This window comes from Strigops habroptila, chromosome 6 (assembly GCF_004027225.2).
Source record: "Strigops habroptila isolate Jane chromosome 6, bStrHab1.2.pri, whole genome shotgun sequence".
NCBI classification, from domain to species: domain Eukaryota; kingdom Metazoa; phylum Chordata; class Aves; order Psittaciformes; family Psittacidae; genus Strigops; species Strigops habroptila.
In genome coordinates, this window is record NC_044282.2 from 13,760,064 (window position 1) to 13,786,177 (window position 26,114).

A 26,114-nucleotide genomic window follows, 5' to 3' on the forward strand; every position below is an offset into this window, starting at 1 on the left:
AAGGTCAGGCATTTTCAGTGAAACACGAAGCAAGCAGAGGCCTGTCTGAGGTCGGGGCAGACTGTGAAAACTTGGATTGGCACATGGAAACTAAAATGCAGCTAGATTCTACACTCATCATGCACTGACACGGGGTAGTTTGCTAACGACCTCTTTTGAAGCATCTCCTAACAGATAACATAACTGAAAATCATACGATCTCAGAAACAAAACATATGAAAGCCATCTGCCTCAGTGGCAGCGATGATGCAGTGTAAAAAGCTGCACTACTGCAAATTAAGTGCCTCTTACTGAGCTTGTCATTGCTATGTGCTGTTATTCAGGTACTGCTGTGGAAAAGCAGATTTGCTATCTCAGCTTTGCATCTTCTCCGACAAGATGTTACCAGCCTGAAATGTGTCAGGAAAGCAAACCCCACCTATGTTCCACTTCTGCCCTGACATGTGCTTCCAGGGTTCATTTTCACACTTGTACAAGTCAATTGCCAAGATACAACCTATGAGTCGGGTCTAAAAGATCAATAACTAACTAGATTCAAAGCCAAGGGTGGGCACCAGCATGCTGGTTTGGAGGTTAACCAAAGCCTCTTTCCATTATAGACTGTTTTTCTTCTATCAAGCCATGCCAGTGCAACCTCTCACAAGCTCTATGTGAAATGGCAAACTGTATACAGAGTCAGCCACTTTGAGATTTGGAAACCTCTTCAGTTCTGTCTGACGTCTACCCCAGAGTATTAATTTCCTCTGCCTTTGCATTTGGATATTTTCTTCAGATCTTCCATTCCATATGAAGCACAATGCTCAGATCCTCCTGAAAACACTTTCTCCTGAGTTGTCCACTACTGGTTACTTTCAATACATCACAAAGCAGACTCTTTCTCTGCCTTCTCATTTTCTCAGCAGCTACCTCTTTCTTTCCACTATGCTACTGGCTTCAAACCTGTAATTTGCCTCCATGTGTTTCTTACTGGTAGGTGCTTTCTTTCACAGCTCTGTGAAATACTCTGCTCATAGCTATGAAAATACCTTTTCTTTTCCTACTGAGTCTTTTTTCAGCCCTTTCAGTCTAAACCAGAAATTTCTTTCTTATCCTAGCAGATTTTTTTTATCATTTAAAGAAAAATTTTGAAGTGAAAAATACCAATTTAAAAACTGTTGCAGGTCAGTAGGAAAATATATTTCCTATTTTATGTGTGAAAAAGAAAAAGAGTTAAAAAAAAAAAAAAAAAAGAAAGTGAAGGAAAACCACCTACCTTATAGATTTTTAAAATTAGTGTATCCTCAGCCAAAAGAAGTAAATTTTCTGAAACTACTTTGGATGGTCTAAGACAAGAAACCTTTCCTCATATGGAGTTTCAGACTTAATAATAGTCCATATCTTATTATAAAAGAAAAAACATCTGGCATTGCCAAGATACAACCATTCCCACCTCTCTGTTTAGATTTGCTGTGACAAGCAACAGAGTAACAACCCCCATATTTATACCTGCAAGTGCTGTTTAGCTCCTCACAGCTGTCAGTGGGAGAAGTCACATGATTGCACAGACCTTTCTACTTCACCTGTGTATTTTGCTCTTGTGCCTGGAAGCACCAAAGCTCTTTATAGCAGAGGTTGTGCTCTTTCTGTGTGTTTGAACAATCTTTAACACCACCAATAAAATACATTGTTGGTTACATTTCAGCAGATGATAGGTTAAGTTGGCATTTTTTGCACTATAAATTTCACTCGAGATCCCACCAAACATCTCTGTCTTTGCAAAGACTGTTTTCATCCAAATCCCATGCCACTTGAAGCAAGTACAGACAAATGGTGAACCTTGGCTCACATTTCACTCCTTCTCTTTCCTACTCTTATCACATTGAAATAATAGTGCAATTTTCCCTGCTGAGTAGCTTTTCAAGTTTGTACCTTTCTTACAAACAGAGGGCAGAAGTTCAAAGAACAATCCTCCCAAGCTTTGCAGAGATCAGAAATTACTCTAATGGGGCTCAGGGAATGCTGGACTCTGGCAATGAGTAGAGACATCTGTAGACCATTGCATACACCAGCTTAGGGCTTGAATTTATGTCTCCATTTCAGTACAGAGTTCACCAGTCACATTGTTGAAACTCAGACTTGCTGAGAAGATGTTTTGGAGAAGCTAGGCTGCTGTATCTGTGAGCCTCACAGTCCCTCTGTCCTGTTACCCAAAACTCATAGTTGAATTTCCCCATCCTCTGTGGGGAAAACAATGACAAACAAACAAACAAACAAAAAGGCTAATAATTAATGAGAAAATATGAATCCAGCCTGAGCTCCAGCAACTAGATTTATGGGCTGTTCTATCTCAGCATTGTTCTATGTACTGGACAACACTCAAGTAAGCACACAGAGCTACAGTGTGTTTAATTTACCATCGACTAATTTACGAAGTAAAGCCTGCTTTCTATAAATTTATAATCTTCATTTTATTTATTCTCTTCATTTGAGCATGAATTGTTCTTCTTTCAGATCTAGGGTCAGCTTTGAGGAAAGTGAGGAAAAAGAAGCATCACTGGTCACACTAAAAGGTGTCTTCCTGTAACTGGATTGTAGGTATCATTCTTGTGGGTTTTAAGCAGTGACTTGGGTGCTTTGTCATCTCTCTCTCAGCTTGAATTTGCTGCCTCACATGCTTCAGCCCAACTTCTATTTGGCCTTGGGCTAAAATGAGTCAAGACCATGCATTTCCGGGTAGGATCATGGAACTGAGCCTTTGGTAAACCCCATCTCAAAATAGTGATGTTTTCTTTTTCTCTTTCATTTTAGCCCACAAAGATCGCCACTTCCTAAGCTAAATATCAATGCTGGCATCCTTGTAGTCTGAGGCATTCCCCTCTTTGTGGCACTGAAACAGAACTACGGTATTGTCCTGTACCCCTCTCTCTTCCGAAATGCTGGAGACACATTATTTTGTGCTAATACAGCAAATACAGTGTGATCCCAGGTAAGACATCCCACTAAGAATCACTCATTCCAGTCCTTGCGTATTGGAAGTCTGCGGCCAAGGGGGCTGCTGGCACACAGGCGACTTGAATGCATTCACTTCCCAGAATTGGCAGAATTCACATTAATCAACCCCTAAATCTGTTCATAAACCCACAAAGCTAAAGGTATACTTGATGTAACCTGTTTATATTTTTACTTCCTAAAATACCTGAGAGCTACAGATTTGTGGTATGACTAGAGTATCCTTCCACATGCTTTCCAGCAGATGTCTTGGTTTTGCCTACATAACCCAATGAAACCCTTGAGGGGAACAGTTATTCCTTCCATTACTTCTAGACAGGACTCATAAGAAATACCTGCTATTAGACTCCAAGCCCTTGAACTAATTCAAAAAGCAGGTCTTCTCATGACCTCTGCCTTGTCTGTCCACGGCTTGGGTCTCTTCCCACTAAGTGCAGAAATTAGCTGCTCAGAAGGTGAAGAGCAGGCTCCTGTGTCATCTTTAGCTCCCACTTCTTTCACATCTTCTAGCACTGGTTCCTAGTGCTCTGTCATTCTTTTCAGTACATCCTGCATATTCCTTGCCAGGGCAGAAGCAGCGCAGTCCTATACAAATGCATGTGGCACTCCCAGCCAGCTCAAAGCAGAATATGCACATTCATTCTTCTCCATATGTCTTCTCGTCATATTTGCTTTCACTGTGAAAGCAAATAATAATGAACTGTAAACCAAAGTGTCGACCAAAACATGGGGGTTCCTGCCATTCCTCTAGAAAGACCATATTGTTCCAGCTCTATTTTCAGCTGAAAAGAGACACTCTACTCTGTACTATACCCTAGAGGTGGTAGGACACAAAAACAGAAGTAAAAGTAGTAAGATTGACATGGAGTATTCAAGCATATTCCCTCTGAAACAGGAGAAAAATCCAGTTGCAGTGAGTGCCTACCAACAGATGAGGCCAGAACTAGATAACATACACCTAACTGGCTTCAGCTTTCCACTAAATAGCTAATCCAGGAGAAACCATATCCTTCTAAGTCTATAGCACTATTTTCACTTAAACAATAAGCTGAGTTAGCATTTAATATTTATACAGGCTGAATGGCAGGAACATTTTTTTCTGATCACAGCTAAATATAGCTGCAATGTGGTCAGGGATGGGCAGTGGTTAGTCATGCTGTGCCCACTGAGAATCACACTGTATGAAATGAAAGCATCTCAAATTTGCTTATGCACTCACTGTTTGCAGAGATACTGCAAAATGATCAACCTGCTTATATTTAAGATATTGTGTTATGAACATTACTAATAAAACAAGCAAGCACAAGCTCTTTACTACCCACAGGTGCACAAAATATTGATGACCCAGATAACAAAGTCTGGGTCTTGTTCAAAAATAACAAACCTTTTTTGCCTTCTTCTTTCTGTCTGTGTACTTTACTTTGATTGCATTTGCTCTGACATACCCCAGCTAATCATTGTGCTTGCACCTGATTGGAATATAAAGTGACAAATACCATTGGAGGATTTTTACAGGTATCATATGACAAATACAGTGTATTTGCAGTTAGCAACTATTTCAGAGAATTCTGTACCTAATTCTGTACCTGTGATATCACTTCAAAATCAATTTAGAAAAAAAAAAGAAAAAAGGCACTCTAAAATTGCATACAAATTGCAGCCACAGTTGACAAAGCATATATTTCAGAGACAGACTGCACCTCTGGTTAAAATATATTCATAACTGTCATGATGTATGCTGGTAAATCAAGCTCACAAATGTGTGTGCTAAGATTTGAAAGGCTTCCATGAGTAAATCTATATTCTGTCTGTCTCCACAGCCTAGCTCCATGGAAAAAAAAAAAAAAAATCAGTCAGCTGAACATATCTCCTTAAGATAAATTTGTTAAGGGGCTAAAGGCCTTGGTCACTGCCTCTTAGCCACTGAAAAAAGCCGGTACATCCTATGCATTCATGAGCAGTGAATGAATGCAAGGAGGTGCCTACTGAAAACAAAACCCTGGAAAGTTTTCTTTACATGCAATGCCATTGTGGCCCTGTCCCATCTAGACAGAATCTGGGAGATCTTGGAAACAAGACTTGATGGAGATTTCACCGTGAAGGTTTCTGCTTTGCTGCTTTGTAAAGTCATGTGCAGTCAAATTGTTCAGCTTAGTATACAAACTTTTACTAAGGTCAAAAGTTACTGCATAGCAGATTTTGAGTTCGACCAACATACGCTTTTTGTTTCTTTCCATTTACTTAATTCTCATTAATAAGTTATAGATATGAGTGCCTTGAAAATCATATATAGTAAGTGTTTTCTGGCATGTCGAGAGAAATTATGATTACTGGTCTATTGCTTCAACAGGATCACAAGCGTAGATTTCCCAATATATGTGTGATTTTGCTAAAATCAAAGCAGGAAGAGAGTTGACAGTCCTCCAAGCAGAGGAAATGCTCTTCTAAGGGCTGGGCCCAGCTTGGGCATGTAGCAAGCTGCTGGGAACAGTGAGACAGCAGCTGCTCATTTCTGCCAGTGCCTAAGCCTCAGGAGCCAGGCTGGCTGGGTCTGTCCCTGCCCTGCACTCTTGCATGAGGAATAAGGCAACATGGAGCAAGCAGGATGGGATGAGAAACCTTGCAGCCACAGGGGAGTTGCAATCTCTCTGCCTCCTCCCCATGCCTCTCACCTATGCTTTGGAGAAACCTGGAGTTACATTTGTGAAGTGACAATGTCCATCACAATGTCTGGTCTTTCAGATACATTTAGGCAGGGCTGAGGAAGCCCTAATGCCCCAAATAATACAGATCTGTAGTCACTCCTCATGTGACATCCATGTCAAGTCAGCCCAGCTTTCTGCTGGGAATAAATAAGCTGTAGCAGTTCTCAACAGCAGGCAGCCAGCCTTCGTCTCAGGAAAAGTGAGATGTCTTTGAGGTTTCATATCCCATCAGGCACTAAGATTGGAAACAATTATTAGCAGCAGGGTGACAACAATCAGAATAGTTCAGTTAATTAGAGGGATTTGGAGAGACTATCCAGCAGCTGACTCTTAAAAGAGCTTGGGTGTTTCTTCAAGGGTAAAAGAGGTTATTTGGAGTACAGTTCTGTAAATACAGAGTGACGCCCTGTTTGCAGTTAGACTCAGTGTAGTCATAAGCAGCAGCATAAGGTTAAGGAATTGGTCTTGTGATATCTTAGTGAGGTTTCATGACTCAGATTCTCTTAGTGCCGGATGCAGTCCCAGCTGCCACTGCCTCAGATTCTCCGACTGTGCTTATGCAGGGGTCCTCACTATATACGTGTCCTATGTGGCTTGAAACACAAAGCTGTGTATCCTCAGTTTTCAGGCAAGAACATGCATGAGACGTGCTTAAGTAACCTGAAAATTTTCTCCCTTTTTACCATCTCAACCCAAAGCACCCCGAGCCACTGGTTGTCTGGGGAAATGGATCTCCTGGACCTTCTGACAGATTCTTGAGCAAATGCCCAAAGAGCGAGGACATGTGTAAACAGTTGGGTTAGGCAAGTGAGCATTAAGAAAAATCTCTTAATGAGGCATCATCTTTCACTTTAAATTCTGTAATGGTAAAGAATTTAGAAACTCAGCTCTGCAGCACAGCAAGGTCCACAGTGAATCATGTCTCACAATTTTATTTCTCTTTTCACATAGCTTCTCCACACAGATCCCCATTTTCTCCAGTGTATCTGTTATCTTGAATGGTTTATTTTGTGCCTTATACCTGATCCTATAGAGGAGAAATCTCTACTTTATTGTCTTGCGATAATTGTCTATGCTCTCTAGTCCAAAGATAAACATTTTTTCTTAGTTTTGAGAAACACTGCATATAATAAGTAAGCTCATTTTCCCTAAGTCACATAAGTCACATTTTCCCTATGATCACAGGAGCATAAAACTTGCTTTGTATGATCATTCATGCTCATAAAATTCAGTCACAAAATGCTTGAACATAGCAAATACTAAATGAGTGGAGACAAAGTCCCTACAAACTCTCATTTACTTTCAGACAAATATTGGCAGAAATGCTTAGTTCTACAACTTCCATCACTGTATGAATATAAATTACTAGAACTGAACACATTTTAATTGAATTTTCTTTTGACAATGACTCTGCCTTGTTTATTATGTTTCCCTGAACCTGTAAAATGAGAGCTTGTGTGAACACATATAGGCCCTGTGGGCACAAATTCTCCTGTATGCATTGCAGAAGCTGAAAGAAAACATTAACATGAGTGGTAATGACCATAAATAAAAATTTTCAGGTCTTATTTTTACTGACCTTTTTGACTATGGAGTCCCCACAGAGATACCAACCTCTCTAAGATATTATGCTGTAGCCAAACTGTCATTTATTAGCTTGGAAATCCTTGGGCTCCAAAACCTTCATTTGGAGGTTGAAACGGTACAACATTGAACTGTAAGATACACTGCTAATTCTTAAATGTGTGTGTCAGAAATCTACTGCTGTTCTGCACTTGTTAATTCAGTTCCTACTGAGAAAAAAAGAAATATGCCTCTCCAGCAAATCACTGCAAGGAAAAATGAAATACTTGGCTTATAAAAGAGTATCACTTATTGATTGCTTTCTGAGTTGGCTTATCTTATTTACTACTCTGTATTCAGGTCTAACTGCCTTCAGACATTAAATATACTTATAAAAAAAGGAGGCTACAGATTTGTCTTACCATTGATTGCATTAACTGCACATTAATAGATGAAGAGCAAAATATCCCCCACCCTGCGTGCATGCGAGGCAAAAACCAATTGTGAGCTGCCTCTGGGCTCAGTGACCTAGAAACCAAGAATAAGGCTCATAAAAATCAGATGCTGAAGAACAACATCAGGGACAGCCTTAGAAAGGGGATGATAAATCATTTGACAAGGCCATAAGATGTAAGTTTTTCTGAAATAAAAGAAGATAACTCTTTAAAAATATTTTTGAGCTCTAGTTTTTTCTGTCATCTTTGGCTCTTTGAACATTCTCAGAGACCCCATCCTCTGCACAACACCACACTGAATATCAAATTTTTCATTACAGAATTAGGCATTTTACACCCCTTCTTAACTCATCTTCTTTCATTCACACTACCAGAAATGACAGTTCTTAATGCACAAAATCCATGAGAAAATCAAGATTGTGTACAACAGTACACAGGAGAAAGACACATAGCTGGTTTGATTTAAGACATTGTAAGTAGTTCACAAGGCAATTTTCAACAGTGAGAGTTTCAAGTACAGAAGTAGGCACACTTGTATCAAAAGAGTATCAATCTGGAAAACAGAGAAAGAAACTCACTTGACTATGAGCAACTGGATTCTAGCTTTCACATAAAATCCTGCTGCTCTTAACCAGTTTCATCCTCTGAGCTGGGTCAACTAGAGTCATGGTGTCCATAGCATGTGATTTATAGCAGTCATGAACCTCAATTAAACTAAATCAGAAAAATGGTATAATTCTGGTTCATAATTCAGAAAGAGGCATTTCTGCAAATACACAGGAAACCCGAGAGATTTATTTGGAGTTGTGGGATGGTTAAAACTCTGACAAAGGCTTATTTCTCGGCTGTTTTGGCATTTTTGCAGGTGGGAGGTGTTTTGTGATTCCAAAATTTTATGCAACATTAGATGACAGACCAAGAACGAATAAGGTATTATGTCAATACGTTGTGTAGGTACTTACTGCTAATGGATTATCCCTTTACTGTTAATTGCTCAAACCTATTAATCATGGATCATTGTTAGTACTGTCAAAATCTAAAAAAGTAATAGCTAACTGATAGGACATAGAAATGATGTGGTAACTACAACAGCATTACTTCCCAAAGAGAAAAGCTAAGCGGACATACTTCATAATGTTTTAGATGTTTCACACACGGTGGTAGCAATGATGCTCGCTACCAGAAACCCCAGGCACAACTCAGGATCCTGCTGCGCTGAGTGCTGCAGAAGCACAGAATAAAACGAATTAAGTCATTCTCACACAGGAGGCAAAACATAGCAAAGGCAGTTTTATGTCAGATGTTACCCATGCACATGTGTCTTTTCACATCTGTGTATGCAAAAAAACCCAGGCAAGAAATACTCAAGGTTTTGGTGCTTTCATTTTTAACAGCTTAACGAGCCAATTAGGTAGGAGGAAACCTCGGGCTTCTGGCACTTTCTCAGTGTGATTCACATTTCTCACCAGCATGTGCTGCCCTCAGCCTGAAAGAATCGAGTACATTAAGTCATTTTTAAAATGCCTTCTTTCATACCTTTTTCCTGTGTGCTTTGTTTGTATCCTACCCAGAATAACCTTTGCACCACAGGAGGTAAGTAGATAAAGGAGGCTATGGCAAGGTACTGGATAAAAGCTCCAGTTGTCCCAGGAGATTTGTTTTCCTCCTTTCACACCACCTTCATCAGGAAAGGTCTCAACTATAGAAACACAAGTACTTGCCACCATCCCCTGCCATCTTTGTGATTCACACTTTCACCTGCTTAATAGTTAAATTTCCACTTCCTGGAATTTTTTAATGTAGACACTACTGCCTCTGAGTCAGATGGAGTAGGAAGGCACCTCACAAGCTGAACTTAATTTCTCCTTGTCTGAGCCACCTCAAATTTAAAATAAATATATGCAAACAAGAGCAAATAGGTAATAAGTGTAGATACCTTCTCTAGTTTTCAGTAATTCTTTTAATTGTAATTGTTCTGTGACCCAGCCTATTTGCCATCAGTTCCATGCCGGTGGTTGAGAAGGATAGTGAAAAAGATCAGGTCTGGCTTTCCAACCCAGTACAGGCAAGAAGCAGGTCTCTGGAAAGAAACCCAATGTTTCCCAACTGACATACTGGCTTTTTAACTGGTAATGGCACAGGTGAAAGAGGGGAAAGCAGGAGGGAGAAATGGAATGAAGGGCCCCTTCTTCTTCACTTCTTTCTGCATCTCCTGGCTTCTGTAACATCATTTACAGAAGTGTTTGCATTTCATGGGTGGGTTTGCCATGTGTTGTTTCTGTCTTGACCAAAATCAGCAAGTGTTCAGAGTTTTCAGAAGCAGATTGTTTCAGATTTTCAGCTTGTTTTGCAGACAAAAGAATCAAAACCATTTGAAAGGAGGTCAACAGGAGTTAAGTATATAATCCGTTTAGAGTTTAGCAAATCCTACACAGACCTTTTTTGCATTTCTAGGCACCTAACTACCTCTGTAAACTGGACCCTATAGAAATTTCTGAAGATTGGATGATAAAGAGAATCAAATCACTGATTCATCCAGGTTTCTTTCACTGCTCCTGCCACTGCAGAAGATGTCCCACCAGACTGGAGTGTCTGGTGGGTTGTTGTGGGGAAAACTGAAGGAGACAGAAAGGGTGAAGAGAGTAGGTTGTTTTTAATGAAGAAGCTGAAGCACCTGTTTCATTCTGCACATGTAGGATATCACTGGCTATAGCAGAGTATCATAATGTAAATGAAAGAAAGGTTTTGTAAGACATGCTAAAGAAATAGCATATTGTCATCAGTTTTACTGATTTCAGTTTCCTCAAATCTTCTTAGAAGATATTTGACTTGGTCAAAGTATTTGAAGAAAAAAACATCTGGGCAAAATAATAGCAATTTGCTACATAAGAATTGCTAAGGTACACTACTGACAGCTGTTAAATACAGATGGCACTATCATAATAGCTGTGACAGCATGACAGTAAGTTATGATAGTAGCTTAGCAGTTATGACAGCACAACTAGGAAGGCAGTTAATCACATTACAGGACATACAGGATGACAAAAGTAGTAATTCTGCAAGAGTCTGACCTCTGTGCTGGGGAAGGTTGCGGAGCAGATCATCTTGAGTGCCATCACTCAGAACGTACAGGACAACCACATGATTAGGCCAAGTCAGCATGGGTTTATGAAAGGCAGGTCCTCCTTGACTAACCTGATTTTCTACTATGACAAGGTGGCCCGCTTAGTGGATGAGGGAAGGCTGTCATGTTGTCTGCCTAGACTTTATTAAAGCCTTTGACACCATTCACCACAGCATTCCCGTGGAGAAACTGGCTGCTCATGGCTTGGACGGGTGTACTGCTCTCTGGGTAAAAAAACTGGCTGGATGGGCAGGCCCAAAGACTGGTGGTGAATGGAGTTAAATCCATTGGCAGCTGGTCGCAAGAGGAGTTCCCCAGGACTCGGTACTGGGGCCAGTTGTGTTTAATATCTTTATCAAAGATCTGGATGAGGGGATTGAGTGCACCCTCGGTAAATTTGCAGACAACACCAAGATGGGTGGGAGTGTTAATGTGCTGGAGAATAGGAAGGGTCTACAGAGGGACCTGTACAGGCTGGATTCATGGGCCAAGGCCAATTGTATGAGGTTCAACAAGAGCACTGGTGAGGACAAATCTTGTGTTCAGTTTTGGGCTCTTCACTGTAAGAAAGACATTAAGGTGTCAGAGCAGGTCCCAAGAATAGCAATGAAGCTGGTGAAGGGCCTAGAGAGCAAGTCTCATGAGGAGAAGCTGGGGGAACTGGGGTTGTTTAGCCTGGAGAACAGGTGGCTCAGGGGAGACCTTCTTGCTCTCTGCAACTACCTGAAAGCAGTTGTAGTGAGGTGGGGGTCAGTCTCTTCTCTTAAGTAACAACCGATTGGACAAGAAGAAATGGCATCAAGTTGCACCAGGAGAGGTTTAGATTGGATATTAGGAAAAAATTCTTCACCAGAAGGATTGTCAAGCATTGCAACAGACTGCCCAGGGCAGTAGTGGAGTCACCATTCCTGGAGGGATTTAAAAGAGGTGTAGATGTGGGACTTAGGTACATGGTTTAGGGGTGGACTTCGCAGTGCTAGGTTAGCAGTTGGACTCAATGATCTTAAAGGTCTTTTCCAAGCTAAACATTTCTATGATTCCAGTCCAAAATGAAAACATTTCCACATGTCTTCTAAATATCAAAGACACTTGTACCAAGAAGTTAGTTAATACAAAGACATTATTTTAATTGTTAAAGGGCAGCAATCCCCTAAAAAGCTGATGAAATCACACCCCCTGGACCAACATACCACTGCAGAGGGCTGTTGGGATCTGCTCTTTAAGAAATCAGCATCTATCTCAATTAAGTCAAAAAAGATCAGCATCAAGCCCCCCATTCTGCATACCCATAGCCCAGATTTAAAGGAGTAAGAAGGCAGCACCCATTTCTTCATAATCCAGGTGCATAGGCAGGTGTACAGCAAGGTCTTTCTTTTCTCTTAGGGCCATATCCATGCAGACACTGAGCAGCCCCCAGCTGCCTCAAAATGAGACAAGGGGCCCTTCCAGCACATGAAGGTAAAGCACAGGAGGAAAAAGCTGTAGTTACTCCTGTTGTGCCAGTCCTCCTGTTGTCTGAGCACCCTATCTTTAAGCTTGACAGGTACCTTCTGTTCTCCCACGGAGACTCGTGTTTTATCAGAGGATAGTGAACAAAACCTCTGTAAAGGTTTTTTAGGATGGAAGTTGAGCAGAACTACAGGTCCAAAGCTTGAGCTGGTGAGACACTGCAGCCTGGTAAAGGTGCACCAATCTGAGGTCCCAGCCTGACTGCAGTCCTTGTCTCTGAGGGGCTGTAGTTTATAACATGCAAGCAAAATGAGTCATTTGATACTTTCAGCTGCAGGTTAAGAAATTACAGTATATGAGGGTTTTTTTCTTGGGTGAGATTAAAATGTGTAAATTCTGCTGCCCCTCCCACATACACACAGTGAAATGTCAATCAGAAGATGAAAATACTGTTAAAATGGATCTTTTCATTGTGCACTGAAATTGCCTTGAAGAGTGATTTATATTTCATTTCATCCTTACACACACACGGAAAAAAACAAACAAGTTTCTGTTATTTAAAATTCCTTTTAACTTTGTACATTGAAGGTACACATAAAAAGCTCACTCTGCTTGTTTCTTGTACACCAACAGAGGCATATAATTCAACATACACTTGACATTTTTGAATGATGAAAGACAACTCGGATAGATGAAATGGGTCACAGAGGGATCACAATTATTTTGAGCAGTGCCTCCATGGTATATCTGACTGAATAAGCATGGCTACCTTTAACAATATATCTTTCTTTGCAGTATTCTACCCAGAAGAAGAATCTCAGCTTTTAGCTGGTCCCTTAATACTCTATAATTGACCTGACCAGTGCTTGGGTCAGAGAGAAAAAATTAGGGCAAATGCAATATGAACAAAACCCTGTAATTTGTTTGGTTCATTCTTTCTTTTTGCATGGTAGCACTGAATAAGACTCTGTAGCCTGTCAGACCTTCCTTGTTTTCTAGACATTTGCCATCATCTATGCTTAATTATTGCTCTGAAGTGAAAAAAGAAGCCACAATGGGAGCATGTATAAATGACTGCTGCATGCCAAGGAAAACATCTCACATCTCTTGGCAATGCTGGAGCATCCAGACTTTGCTACGGACTCAGTTGCTTTTCTATTTGCCAGTAAAGAGAACAGCATTTTCTCTTTGATTACAATTGTATCGGGTTTGCGTGACAAGGTCTTAGTAGCGGGGGTCTACAGGGGTGGCTTCTGTGAAAAGCTGCCAGAAGCTTCCCCAGTGTCCAACAGAGCCAATGCCAGCCGGCTCCAACACGGACCCACCGCTGGCCAAGGCCGAGCCCATCAGAGATGGTGGTAGCACCTCTGAGATAACGTATTTAAGAAGGGGAAAAAAGTGCTGTATGGCTGGAAGACAGGAGTGAGGTAATTGGCGAGTGATCTCCCTGTCCTTATCTTGACCCATGAGCATTTTATTATATTCTCTCTCCCCTGCCCAGCTGAGGAGTGGGAGTGATACAGTGCCTTGGTGGGCACCTGGTGTCCAGCCAAGGTCAACTCACCACAATCAACTCCTAATTTAGCCCAAACATTTTTCTGCTTCTAAGTCCTTCCCAGAGGTTTGTAGTAGTCTGCTGATAACTAAAGTCCAGCAGCATAAAGGTTCAAATTTCCACAGCACCAACACAGCAATATGTCTTCCGGATGCAGCTGCTTGATTGTTTTTTGGTCGAATAGCAACAAAACAGTTAGAAGCTGCTTATGCTCTGGATTTGGCATTCCTTGGAAAAAAAAAAAAACCAAACCCAAACACTTTATAAATGGATAAAGGAAATATGCACCCCAATGCTGGTAACATTTCTTCTTTTCCATGTATATTGTCTTTACAGCCTAATTAGAAAGACTGCTTTCAGGCCGTGTTTTGTCAACACCCATTCCTTCAGAAAAAAGATCATCACAATAATAAAGAAAGAGTTTCATGTTGCTCACGTGCAACACAGGGAGAGGTCTTCGTGGAGTGAAAGGGGGTTATCTTCAACAAAGGAAATAGAGACATAAACATTTATTTTGCTGCCAGCATGTAATCAGATAAACTTTCTAGTAACAAGTTTTGAAAGGAAAAACACTATTGTAAGAGTTTGCCAGAAAGCAAGGGCAAGCACAGCAGCTAACTTAGCTACCCATGCCTTTGCACAAAATTTCTACTGAACTTGAACATTGTTAATCACTCAGTGATTGTTAGCTTCTGTATGGTGTGTTTGCATTTTTCCTATTAATATGAGCATAAAATTACCTAATTAATGCTCATATAGATGTTTAGTATGAGAAGGGAGAGACTGTTTACACTGTATTTCTAATTCAGCTAAACCAAATTTCAGACTTCTTTCGACAAGGAAAAAAAAAAACAAAACCCAAAAACCAAAAACATCAACAAAACCGAAACCAAGTATTTTAGCCCTCGAAATTTTAGAAATGCTTTCAGTAAATATATTGTGTGATCTTGAGCATTACAATCATAGGGCTACCTAAAGGTTGTTTGACATCTTTGCAAAACATCGTTCCTTTTGGCATGGAAATCAACAAATATATTTCGTCAACATTATAAACACTTGTAAATGTTTAACCAATTCTTTTAAGGCTGAAATCGTATGAATAGGAGAGAACATCTCTCTGAGCTTTAAGAGTTCTATATATTCTGCTTCTTTAAAAATAATAATTAAATATACTGAAAAACATTTTGGGTTTTATATAATATTAAAATTTTAAAGCATTTAAGTAGCATAAGAACCCGTACACAGATTTCAAAAGTGAAATGGAGAATTTGTGTCATTTTACAATTTTTGTCTGAAACTAATTTATAGGTAAACTGCTTTGACTACAGGCTATACACAGATACTGCTACTTACTAACTGCTAGTTGCTTTCCTTCTCAATACTGCCAACAGAGTGCAGCTCACATTGTGACATGAATTCGAAAGCCATGTTCCACTGTCTGTAATGAAAAATTTATTAAAGTTTTAATAAAAGTTAAAAGTAATACTTTATAGAATCTCATAAGAAATATTTGTATCATGTCTGAAAGAAATAATTGCACTGCTGGTTTAATGCAATGGGAAATATTTCATTTTAATTTATTCACTAAGAAGATATTCAACAAGCTTAAAGTATAAAAATGTTAATTTTAAACTAAATATAAAGTTAGTGTCCCCAGCATCTGGAGCACCTTTCAAGGCTGCAATGGGGTGAACTGAGTGAACAATCTAATTCTTTCTGATATATGCAATTTGATTATGGATTTAAGAGGCAATAAATATATAGTTCACATAAAACTGTTCTTTTCAGCTAGAGAAGAAAGTAATAAAGTTCAGTTTAACACTATTGAATAAACATTTATGCCCATATAAGAGGACAGATGATGAAAAAGAAAAAGGAAATATTCTTTTCATTATTCCCCAAAACGAACACGATGATCACTTTAAAACATTTCTGGATCTACCTGAGATGCATCTATTGCCTGGGAAAGGACATACATTGCAAGCATCATTAGCTCTATTCACTGTTTTCACATAACCTATTAGCATTAAGTATTCTGTTGTTCCTCTAGTGCTATGAGAGAAAAAGTACTTGTCTTCTTTACACATTTGTCTTTTTAAAACAAAAGCTGTTAAGGCAATCGTATAGAGTGCTACACATTAACACAACATTTCTAGGCAGCATTTGGAGATGATAGTTTAGTAAAAGCTTAAAACCTGCCCTCATGTCTTATCCCACTTCCTCCAACAAATACTGAAAGAGTAACACCAAACCCAAAAACACAGCAGAGGAAACGGTGTGGAGAAAACTGTGTGAGTCTGCATGCTGAGGTGGAGGTAGCTGGAGGCAAGGTCCCCCGCGTGTGCCAGAGCAGAGATGGAGCTGGAGCCCTTGCCCAGCTCTGCTCTGAAACCACGACAGCACTCCGCTGCAGCATTACATGACTTTGATTACTTTTCCACAACTTCAGTGCTTTCAGTATGTGTACAGCCCAAATGCACAGTTTGGGCTCTGGTTGTCATCGAAAGCATGAGATAAGGACATGAGGGGGCAAATCGTCATGTCAAGCAGGTGCTTTACAGCCAAAGCTAGCTGCTTTAGGCTGGATGAGCAACACTCACACCCTGGCAACCCACAAGGGTGGAAAGACCTGTTTTGCAGTACTGAAGCTGCCAGCAGTATCTGATGGGGCTGCTCCTTGCTCTTTCTCTCGGTTCCTACCTAATAGGGCCAGTGGGGTAGCCAGGTCATGTACAGGTGAACAGTGTTAACCTAATTCTATGTAAAGTATCACAGCATTTGTCTGCTTCTCTTATTTGCTGTTTGGTGGGTTTATTTGCTGCTTTCCAAATGAATGCAGTTGAAAAGAGATAAGGCAATGTCTTGGTATTTTATGATTTTGAAATTGATCCCTAGACCACTGGCAAAAATAATAACATTCTGCCACATCTAGTAATGTCAGCCCTGTCAGATCACCATGTGGGGCCACCCTGCGGTTCCCTCATCTAACTGAAGCTTCTTGCTCTGCCAAAACCAGGGTGCTGGGGGAGAATCCGCTGCGGAGCCCCTCCTATTCTACTGACATCTCAGGAGCTGTTAATCAGCTCTCATCCTGACTTCAACATATGAATGTGTAAGTAAGTAGGTCAATATTCAAATACAGACAATAAGCAAACAGCTCTTCACTGTGTGTTAATCACCAGTATATATCCAAGGAAGCTGGCTGGTGCCCAGCCAGTTATCTAGAAAGATGTCCTCTCTGATGCTGTATCAAAACCTGCAGACTGGAGAGCGGATCCAGGCTGAGGTGCATACCTCAGCCACACACTGACCATATGCATGGGAATGACCCAAGCAAAGATCAATCCTCTTCTCTCTTGTGCTAAATTGCTTCCATAGCAGGAATCTGGATACCTGGGTCAGAAAGGTGGCATGGATATCCCAGCCACACACCCCGTTTGGAGCACCAGGACAGCAGGGTGAGCTGAAGCATGCTGTTGCCACACAGTCTAGATGTCATCTGGCCACCTCTAGAGCACCAGAATATGACTATTAATCTCTCAGATGTGCTGTGTCCGCAAAATACAAGTGACTAAGGCTTGTACTCTGGGAACACTAACAGTAAAGCCAACCATCTGTCCTAACTACCTTAAAGAGAATGTGATAAATTTTTCAGCCCTTCAATTCCTTAGCTCAGGAACATGTGCCTTCCTGAAGAGGCAACTCTTATTGTTGTTTCACAACCTGTTTCTGGGTAACATTTTGAGTGTGAATCTATGAACCACACATTGCAAAAATTGGTCCTGCTTTGTCCTACATTTATAAATTAATATATAGTTCTCAGGGCTAATGTTCACCCTGAGGAGAAGGAAACTGCAGATTTTTAAAGATAAAATACATTTTCAAGGTGTTGATTTTTTTAACTGCTGTTTCCTATCTTTTCCACCTCCTGAGGTATCCCAGAGAGCTAGTTATAGCAGATATATATAGCAGATGATACTTTTCATCAGGAGAGGTGACAGAAATGAAAACTACACCTAGACACTTCAGAGCTGCAGAAAAATGAAATCAAGCTCATTCCATAAATTTCCCTTGTAGAAGACACCTCTATTAAAATGCAGAATTGAGGCCATGACTTACTGAGGAAAAGGCAATGAAATGTGGAAGTTATCATAAATCGAGAGACATAAAAGTCTTGGAAATACATAGTAAGAACAAAGTTCAAACCTTATTAATACCTTTATCATGGTTTACATACATTACAAAGTCTGATTTGCAAAATGTATAACAACTCCAAACCTATTTCTGTGAAGCTCTTGGAGACTGTCCTGGTAAGTAAGATTTTCACCTATTATGCAAAATGGCTTGCACAGTAACAAATACAGTTTTACAAGTATTTAGTCAAACCCTAGATCTAAAGACAATAACAGTCACATGATCATTTCCTTTGGCTGGATATATGGAAGTAAACAAATATTTGAAAGTAACTACTATTATTTTGATTAATGCAGAATAATTCTTCCTTTTTAATACTTTAGTGAATAATACATATATAACTGGTAAGTCAATGCTTCATAAAACACAGGTACTGATGGAAATACTTGTTATTTTATTTAAATTCTAGGACTTTACCACAAAGGGCAAAAAACAAAGAGATTATATTTGTACAGCTTGTGTTCAGGCAATTCCCTCATCACAATTACCTCTCTCCAAGTTGCCACTAAGTCTGGTTTCATGGGAACCATCCTTGCAAGACTCGTCCTTGCATGACAGTAAAGCACAGGGAAACTCCAGGGGCTAAAAAAACCTGGAGTTTTTTTAAAAAAAGTGGGGGGCTCCACCACTTTTGCTGTCATGTCTGTGTGCTTCCCCACTAACAATCTCATGTAGCAATTAAACAGATTGATCCAGGCACTATCACAAGTATGACAGCTAACCTTTGCTTTTACAGCTTCCATTTGCTTTTTGCATTATGTCTTCCATTACACAATCTTACATGATTTCCCTGATAAAAACATGACAAGTCATTGTTCTGAATTAGCCATTGTGCTATAAACCACAGATTTTATCATTTGTGATATTTTGACTACCTGAGCCCTCCCTAAAAAACATTTCAGACTTCTCATCTCCTGGCGACACATGCTTGTGAAATGTCAGTGTTTCCAGCATTTGATCATGTTGTGAGAGGGGTTGTCTTGATAAGTGCTGGAACTCATCAGTTGCCGAGGGTGTCAGCTAACATCTCCCAGCATCATTATTTCTATTTCATGTGAAATTCCATGGTAACGAGTCTTTAAACACTGGCAGTAGGGAGGTGGAATGATGTATTTTGTAATTTAAAACCTGTGTAAAATGGGACAAGTTGTAGAGTATTCGAGGGGATATTCTCATCTCAGTGCACTGCGCTAAAGCAGCTCTTTTGTTAGCTCAGGGGAACACAGAATGCACAGGGCCGAAAATGCAGCATTTGCATAATGCAACCATTCTCAGCTGAAAGCCAAAGGGCACCAGAAAGGCTTGAAAGCAGAAGACAGTGATGTCTTTGCTGGTGGCACTACACGTTACAGTGGTGCCAGCATGTGCTGCCAGCAGGGCAAAGGCACAGGTCTACAGAGACCTCAAAGAGCAAGTGTCAGTGGCTGGTGGGCTGCGCTGTCAGGTTCCTTGCCTCCACACTCATCCTGCTGCACTCCACCTCTGGAGGTGTTAAGTGAGGATGGACTGCAAAGCCAAAGCAATTTTAGCTACATCCCACTGGCCAGCTTCAAAATAGTAAAATCTGAGCCCAGCACAAACCTACCGTTTCTAAATTGTGAAAGTATTTGCTGTCAGCCTTCATGTTCAACAGCTTGCCAATTGAGGTGGTCAAAATAGTCAACATTTGAATTAGTGAGGGGGGAAATGTCATTAAAAGAGTTGTGGTTTTGATAAAAATGTCAAAACAGGAAAACAGCAGTTAATGAGTATTGAAAATTTCGATGACAAAACCACAGTTTTCAGCTCTAACTGGTAGTGATTGTATGCATGCAGCATAAGTTGTTGAATCATCTCCAATTGAAATGAACAAATAAATAGAAAAAAATCTAATTAGCCCTAAGTGTCTTCTACAGATGTCCATTTAGGAATAATCACAGTGATGAGGTTGTTAAACAATCTCTCATGAACTCCTTGATTCAAGATATATTAAATATATTGGCAAAGCTTCTTTGCAAACTCAAATGCACTTTTCTGCAGTGCCCTTTTCTCTGTTTATTGTGAATATTAAAGGAAACAATACATGTGAAATCTTCACCTAAGGAAAGGAAATGCTTAATTACATGATGTTTTAGTTTGGACATGCCTTTCTGTGTCATTGTTTAAAGCACCATACAACTTACTATTCATTAGTATTCATGCATTGTTATCTCTTAAGGCTCATGAATATTTCAGCAATATTCTCTGAATGCCTATTATGAACGAAGGTGATTGTGGGAGAAACATCTGTTCAGTTTTGGATGCCCTTGCTCAGAAAAGATATAGTCAAGATTGAAAAACTCCAGAGATGTGCAACTAAACCAGTGATTTAAGTTGCAATTACTTAGTCTAAAGAAAAAACAGAAAGTAAAATCTGATCTGTAAATGGGTAAATAGGTGACACCTCTCTCCTCCTCTGAGTGGACCTTCAAAACTTAGAACAAAACCAAGAGCAAAAGCAGGGTAAAAGCATGAATTAGAAGAGGTGCAGTGTTTGAAAACAGGCCAGTGTAAGAAGGAATTGCAAAGAATAGTCAGTCAAACCTTCCACTCCAGGTCCCTTTTGGTGCAGAATTACCCCATCCCTTCCTTTTATTAAACCTATTCATGTACTAGGCAGTAGGACCAAGCAACACTTTCTTGGAGAGGTAACCTACACAGGCTAGGAGATCTACTCTTCCAGCTTTACAGTTAATCAATAGAGATAGGAGCTTCACTTTTTCCTTTTATTTTGCTTGTCTCCAAAGTGACTATTTGTCATAATAATTAACCAGTGCCCAGAGTCCAGGAGCAAACCATTAGTAGACAAATAGCAACTAATAGCAGCATGTTCCAGGAAAACCAGGTGAATTTCACATGTTCCTTGGCTCAGTTTGGAAGGAAAATCACAGCTTTCTGCAAGGGCTGCAGTGGAAAACCAGGACTCCGAAGGAATTTATCTGGCCTGAAGGTCACAAAGCAGTAAACTCAAAGCAGACTGTATCGGAAGCGAAGAGATGCAGGGCAGGAAAGAAAAAGTAGCAGCTCAGCTAAGTGGGAGAAGATTTTGGACTTCCTACTGTTCCTCAGCTGCACTGCAAGGTTTCAGGCTTTCAAGAGTTCAGTTTCTCTCACTAAAAGATATCCTGTTTTGTGGCACAATCAGTCCAGGTCTTTTCTTCTGGTTACCCTATTTCCAAATGAGCTTCAGGAGGCAGCCTATCCTATCGGAAAAGGAATTGCATACTGTTTCAAAGCTTGCAGAAGTGGTGTAAGGGGCACTAAACTGCGTCAGACAAAGTCACTGAAAATTAAGAACTCTATGTGGGATACTCGTGTGAGTTTACAGAGTTTTCTCGCTGATATTTTTTGTTTCTTAAGCATGAGAACTAACAATTGTATGTTCTGGAAAATTCACAAGGGTGGTGACTACTGGTGATATGAAGACTGCTGAAAGTTAGCTGTGTTATTTAATAGCTGCTTTTCTTCTGAGACAAGCAGTAGAAAGATTACAGTCAAAATTTGCTCTTAGTTTCTAAAAAAAGATGAGAGTCTCTGAAGTGCTAATGTTATACATTATAAAATCCTAAGCTAACTCTATAAAGAGAATTTGAAACAGGCATTAGCTGCAGTATTCTTGTTTCCCAAATCAACTACTCTCACTGATAAGCTTCTTCACCAGTTCACAGATGTGCAAATGTCCCCACAGTGCTTTTGACATTTCCAGCCAATCAAGCCTCTCCTGGAGGAATGGCATTCAGGGAAAGAGAAAAATGTAGTCTTTTTACTTGTCAATCTTCTGGCCTTTCTGAGGTAAAAGTCAGAGCCACTTTCTAAGTGGATGGTCATGACATGGGCATCTGTCCCCCAGGGACATTGTCTCAACAACACCTTGAGGAGCACATAGTAAGCTTTTGCTGCACACACTGCTTCCTGGAAGGATTCTCGACCTACTTCCCAAACAGCACTCCCTGCAGAGACATGTTTGAAAACAGGCTTTTCCTCCTATTTAGTCATTCCTGAAAGAGAGCATACACTGTAAGAAGCAGATCGTAAATGAATCTTCTTGTCCTTTACTAGAAAGATCCTAAAGCAATACTCTTATCTTGTAATAGAAAGAATCAAAATCTTTTTCTGCACCTTCTGGACCAAAATGACCTAGGCTAGAAGGTAAACAGTCCATGCCAAGTTAGACCACTGACAAAAATAATTGCTATTCCGATATGGTTCCATATGGAATTTCCTACATCAATGATGTCTTTACTTAAAAATATAGTGACTCTTTCAAAAGGATTAATAAGACACTTGCTTTTTTTTTTTTCATTTTCATTAAAAGATTCTGTCAGCATCTCAGTTTATTGAAAACAATTATTTTTTTCCAGATTGTTATTCTAAGTAACACTTCTGGTAATGAGATTTTTTTTTAGATATTTTAGAATTATTTTTTTTTTTTTGTAATTAGAACATTCACCACATTAAGAGAAGAAAACATCTGTCTTTCTTGGATGAAGAGAAAGAAAGTCCAGTCAAAACAAAGAGAACAAGATCTTTCCTTCCAGGTGATACAAGCATGATGTTACTTGACTGCCACTTGCTAAGGTGCAAAATTGTTAATAAACAGAAAAAACAACCTCCTGTACTATCCTTGTGTTTCTGTCACTACATGGTCTATTCATAAAACGTAATTCTGAAAAATACAACACTTGGCATATTTGTTGAGGTCTTTTGGAAAGTAGCACTAGGGGCTCAGCACATCCCCTAGAATTTGAATACTGAGACCATTTTGGACATCAGTTAACACGAGTTTTCCAAGAGCAACTTCAGATATTGATTTTATCTAATAATGCCCCTAACAGTTTTCAGTGCGTAATCTGACCCCCTGAGTCTTCTCCAGGCTGAACAGTCCCAGCTCTCTCAGCCTAGTCTCATAGCAGGGACAATCCAGCCCTTTCATCTTCTTTACTGGCACTCCACTGGGCTCTCCCTAGTAGTCCCATAATAAAATGTTTCAATCAGAAACAACGCTTTCCACCCAAAACTCTAATTTGAAGGCTTTTGCCTGTTTTGCCAGTCCTTGTTACCAAAGCAGTCCTGCATTAGTTTCCTACTCATTTAGTTAAGTTCCGTTTCACCCCTTTCCCCTCCATCCTCTTTTTTCTCCTATTTCAGATGACCCCTTGCACCAGAACAAATTGGTGAAACACATCAGGATCTGGTAAGGGAACTTTCATTTATTTCCGTACCAGATACTATTTCAAATGTCACAAAGCACCAAGAATGAGCACTCTAACATTTACCCCAAACAGAGCTATGAGGATAAATAGTAAAAAATTGATTTGACATGCAAATTGCCTATATTTTGAAGCAGCAAAGCTATTAAGAACATGAATCAAGGTGTGGAAGACAAAAACATGAGTCAAAACATGAGACAAAAACAAAAATACCCTGGGACTGGCTTCTGCCGAAAGCCTCAGTCTGTCAGGAGGTAGGCGGCCTTCAGTCTCCTACCAGTGATTAAGCTGCTTAAATCAGGGGCGTTTTCCTTTGCTGATTCAGCAGTCTTGATCCACAGAGCAAAAGTGATGCTTCAGAGTATGCTGCTTTGCAGAAGCCTCCTCCTTTCCTGCACACGGAGCCAGGGAGCAGGGGGGTGCCCTGCTCTGTAATCTCACCGGCACTGGACAATTACCGCTGGGAACAGGAGTGTGCAGCAGAGGTAATCTATGTTATGCACTGCCATCTACTGTGTCTCTACTCAAACTACGACATGAAGCTCAAACCTAGAAAAAATGGCACTTCAAACAAAATTATCACTGCATGTCACTCTCGTTTGTGCTTCAAGAGGGCACTGCATAAGGGTATGGAGAAAAAAATCCAAACCAATGCCTAAATACAAATGGCATGTATGACTACGAAATGTCCCAAGTTTTGCACCGTGAAGGAGGCTGCCCCTAGGTTTTCACTTTGAGAATAAGGATTTGATGTGTATTATCACATTAATGAGAGATAGCATATATAAATAAACTAGAACAATCTTCAGTGTTATAAGATGCTGGTGAGAATATTTGGATGTCTTTCTCACCTTTACTCTATATGAAAATTTATGTTAAGCCCCAAGAGTGAGTCTCAGAAAACACATCAAATACATTTGCTTATATGCCAGCTCAGAACCTCCCCAAGCAGTAGCTATACTCTATTTCTAGATAACCACATAACTGATGATCTGAGGGAGCAGCTGGCCTTTTGAAGTGCTAAGAGCAGACCACAGAGTGTTACATGCCAATTGCAGAGTGAGAAAATACATAGACTCAGCGCAGTGCTGGACTTTGTGAAGGACACATGAGATTTTTCCAGGAAACCCTGGAGACGCTGGCAGTCTTTCACACTCCTGCCAGCTTCAGTAGGACAAGTCATGGCATCACATTCTTTTCTCTGTAAAAAAGGTATAATCCAGTGCTACCTTGGTGCATTAGATTGTAAATCTCCTTTGGAAAAAGCTGTAAGATTGTTCATTTAAAATACAGGCCCATTTTCCATCCAGGTGCTGTATCCTCTCCATGCATACCACCATGGATCTATTCCATAACATGGTTTGTAGCCGCACCCGGTCTTTTTTCTTTTTTGTGGTATTTTTCTCTACCTGAACATTGTAATAATATACAAAGAAGAATTCCTACTGGAAAACCAGAATTTCCATACCCACACTACTCACTCTGCCTGATTCTACCACTCTTCAATCTTTTTTTCGCTTTAGGGCTGCAAAGGTCAAGCGATGAAAGCTGTTTCAGCACACATCCAGTTAGAGATGAATAACCACACATTCAGTAACATATGAATTCAGAAGGAATGATAATTTTAAGGCTATTTTACTTTCATGCTTCTTTCTAATATTTTTTCATTATGTCTTGGTACCTCACTGCTTGAAGTCTTCTCCAGCCTAAAATTATTTGCCATTCTTACCACGGTATAGCTTAGTAGGGGTGGGTTTTTTTCTTCAGTGCAACTCATATAACCATGTGTGGGCAATCCTATGATGCTGGTAATTTTTTCAGATTGTGGAACATGGCATTCTCACACTTAACCTACAGAAATATAAACTATATGAAACTGCTGTCCAAGGGCATAAAATGAGGTAGCAAGCCATACCAGAGGAGTTATATGCAGCTACTATCAAAATGGAGCTATGTATGATACACAGTCCCATAAGGTATATCTAGAGTCCATTGCAACACAGCGTTGTCACGATTGCTCTGGGTGATGGAATGGAGTGGGTTTATCACATTTGCAGACATGGTAAAACATTGAAAGATAGATAGCATTCAAAATTATCATGAAAAATCAGAGGCTCAGTCCAACAGAAATACGATATTATTCAAAGGAGAGGTACACAATTCACTGCAGGTGGGTAAGGACAGTCAGCTGCGCAGGTGCTGGATGGCAGATGACTAATCAGCTATTCTGAAAAAAGGGAGCTGGCAGTCACTATAGATCACAAGCTGAACATGAGTCAACAACATCATGCTACTGCAAAAACAGAGCAGCATCATACGGAGGTGAATAAATAGAAATGTAGTCTGCAGCACTGGCAGGATCATCTCTCCATCCTACACCACACTGCTCAAACTTCAGCCAGTGTACTGCACTGGGTGCTGCTCTTAAAAAAATAAATACTAACATTGTGGTAAGAGTCCCAAGGAGATTGATGATTGAGATCTGGAAAACAATCTGGGAGGGAGGAAATGGGGTTCTGTTCAGCCTCTATCAGAAAAGACTGAGAAGGAATGTGAGAACAGCCTGCACACCTCGAAGATTGTTGTTCAGAAGGGACAAATTTGTACCCATGGTGGAGGAAACAGGAGGAAAGGGGATAAAATTTCAATGAGAAAAATTCATATTGCACACTATAAAATTATTCCTGACAGTAAAAAAAAAAAAAAGGAAATTATGGAGAATTCTGGAGTCCCCATCCTTGGAGATCTTCAAAAACACGTTAGGCAAATCTCGGTTAGAGAGATGGCAATGGTATAGTGAATGATGTTTTATTAGGTCAGCAGGGTGGATGACATAACACTTTGAAGCTCCTT

The 26,114-nt window shown here is 40.1% G+C and overlaps 1 long non-coding RNA gene across 4 annotated transcripts in view; it reads right to left on the bottom strand.

Moving 5' to 3' along the window:
- The window catches only part of LOC115609866, a 101,999-nt gene extending 78,302 nt beyond the window's left edge, over positions 1–23,697 (bottom strand). For 3 of the 4 annotated variants that reach the window (XR_003992020.1, XR_003992021.1, XR_003992019.1), the window contains exons 1-2: positions 23,475–23,697; positions 15,193–15,277 (exon numbers count right to left, since the gene is read on the bottom strand). This is a non-coding gene — a long non-coding RNA (uncharacterized LOC115609866). The remainder of the gene's footprint in view (positions 1–15,192; positions 15,278–23,474) is intronic. The other variant, XR_003992022.1, reaches the window with a different exon arrangement.
- Between the last annotated feature and the right edge of the window lie 2,417 nt (positions 23,698–26,114).